General features: G+C 51.4%; 1 protein-coding gene across 3 annotated transcripts in view; it reads left to right on the top strand.

Moving 5' to 3' along the window:
* Positions 1–2,500, top strand: part of LOC143037962 (metalloprotease TIKI1-like) — a 436,427-nt gene that overhangs the window by 354,109 nt on the left and 79,818 nt on the right. The window lies entirely within an intron of this gene.

Below are 2,500 nucleotides of genomic sequence, written 5' to 3'. Positions count from 1 at the left end.
GCTCTCCCTCTCCAAGCACCCCTCCCTCAGTCACCCCTCCCCCTTTCCCCAGTTCTTCCCCAACTCCCTTCCCCTCCATTGCTTCTCATCAACTTTTTCTACTCTCAGCATCATCATGTCAGTTCTCTCCACACTCCCTCACTCACTCCCTCACTCCATCCCCTCTCCACGTCTTCTCCATGTCTCCACCTCACTTGTCTTCCATTCATTACCTCCCTTCCTCCCTCCCTCTCTCCATCCCTCCTTTCCTCCCTCCCTTCCTCCCTCCCTCCCTCCCTCCCTCCCTCCCTCCCTCCCTTTCTTCCTTCCTTTCTTCCTTCCTTCCTCCCTCTCTCCCTTTCTTCCTTCCTTTCTTCCTTCCTTCCTCCCTCTCTCCCTTTCTTTCTTCCTCCCTTCCTCCCTCCCTCCCTCCCTCCCTTTCTCCCTTCCTCCCTCCCTCCCTCCCTCCCTGCCTCCCTCCCTCCCTCATCCTTATGCACTCTTCTCTTCACCCTCACCTCCCCCTACCCTACCCTTCCCTGTCCCTCCTTTTCCCTCCTCTTCCTTCTCCCTTACTCATCCATCCCCTCCCCATCTCCTCCCCTCTTCTCTCCCCTTCTCACCCCATCCCTTCCCTTCCCCACCCTTCTCTTCTCCCACCCCTCTCTTCTCCCCCCTCCCCTCCTTTTCCTCGATCTGTTCTTCCTCTTTTCTCCTTATCCCCCCTCATTCCTCTCAACCATTTCTCCCAGAACCTTCCCCCCTCCCATTCTCTCACGCTTACCCCCTAACCCCCCCTCACCTTGTCGACTTTCCTGACTTCCTCCCCACCCACCCCATCCCCCCACTCCTTGTCCCTTCCCACCAAGTGTCACTATTCTCCCCATCCCAGTATCCCCCCTTTCCCCCCTTCCCCCTCTACCCCACCTCGTTACGTCGGAGACAAATGGTTTTTCACAAGGTTGAAGGTGGAGGGGGGGAAGGGAAGGGGGGAGGTTGATGGGGGGAGGGTCCTAGGGAGGGGGGGATGGGAATGGGGTGAGGAAGTGATCGTGTAGTGACATGGGGGACCATTTGGCTTTTGGGACTGTTCATATCATGGCAATGGGTCCCTTAACGATGGGTATGAGGTAATAGTGACGTCATAATGGGTCATGTGATGGTGACCTCATTGATGTGATTATGTGACGGTGTGATTGAATGGTGTAAGTGATGTGATAGCATGGTGTGAGTGATATGGTGCGCTGGAAAAATAGTATTTAATGATGGTGGTGGTAGTGATGGTGGTGGTGGTGGTGGTGATGGTGATGGTGGTGGTGATGGTGGTGATATTAGTGGTGATGATGGTGGTGATGATGGTGGTGGTGATATTGGTGGTGGTGGTGGCTGTAGTAGTGGTAGTGGTGGTGAGGGTGGTGGCGTCGATGATGGTGGTGATGGTGAGGGTGGTGATGGTAGAGATGGTGGTGTTGGTGGTGATGGTGATGGTAGTGATGGTGATTGTGGTGGAAGGGGTGATGGTGGTGGTGGTGAAGGTGGCGATGGTGGCGGCGGTGGTGGTAATGGTGGAGATGGTGGTGGTGGTTGTGGTGGTGGTGGTTGTGGTGATTATGGTGGTAGTAATGCCGGTGATGGTGGTGGTGTTGGCGGTGGTGGTGGTGTTGGTGGTAATGGTGGTGGTGATGATTATGTTGGTGGTGGTGATGGTGCTAGTGGCGGTGAAATGGTAATGTTGGTGGTAATAGTGATGGTGATTTTGGTGGTGGTGATTATGGTGGTGGTGATGGTGGTCATGGTGTTAGTGGTGGTGATTGTGGTTTGGTGGCACAGATGGTACTGATGTGTTTGTGACACATTAATTTGTTTGCAATATTGAGTCATTTATTCTGTCCAGCAATAGACGAGTTTCATTTGCCTAAAGGAAAGCTCATCTGTCTCCGTCTTTGTCTTGTATGTATCTATTCTGGCTAAAGTCGGATGGACCCTGGCCTGAAGAGTATAAGGATCGACCGAGACCCCTCCAATCCAGCTTCGTCCCCCTGAGATGCATTAATATCGTTTGTGCTTAGCCAGAATAATGTATACCATGTGGGTCATCACGTTGAAGTCGTTAACGACCCAAAGGTCTCTCTCTCTCTCTCTCTCTCTCTCTCTCTCTCTCTCTCTCTCTCTCTCTCTCTCTCTCTCTCTCTCTCTCTCTCTCTCTCTCTCTCTCTCTCTCTCTCTCTCTCTCTCTCTCTCTCTCTATTTCACTCTTTTTTTTTTGGGGGGGGGGGGAGGCAAGAAGACAAATTCGATTCCGCCTCAGAATGTATACATTAAGCGCTGAGCCGCTACATTCATTCAAAATCGAATTTTAAACTCGCAAATGGGGTTCAAACTCAAATCTTAAACTCACTAATGGGGAGTGCCAAGACTTATTTTCCCTTTTACAACACTTACTTGCTTTCCAGTGGTCGGGTAGATTTATTACAATCTATTCACACTTATCACTGCAGTGGCATAATATGTTTTATTAACA

Source organism: Oratosquilla oratoria, chromosome 23 (genome assembly GCF_046742065.1).
Source record: "Oratosquilla oratoria isolate Oo_2021 chromosome 23, ASM4674206v1, whole genome shotgun sequence".
Lineage (NCBI taxonomy): Eukaryota > Metazoa > Arthropoda > Malacostraca > Stomatopoda > Squillidae > Oratosquilla > Oratosquilla oratoria.
Note: the sequence above shows the minus strand (reverse complement) of the source record. Positions and strands in the feature narration are given on the sequence as shown.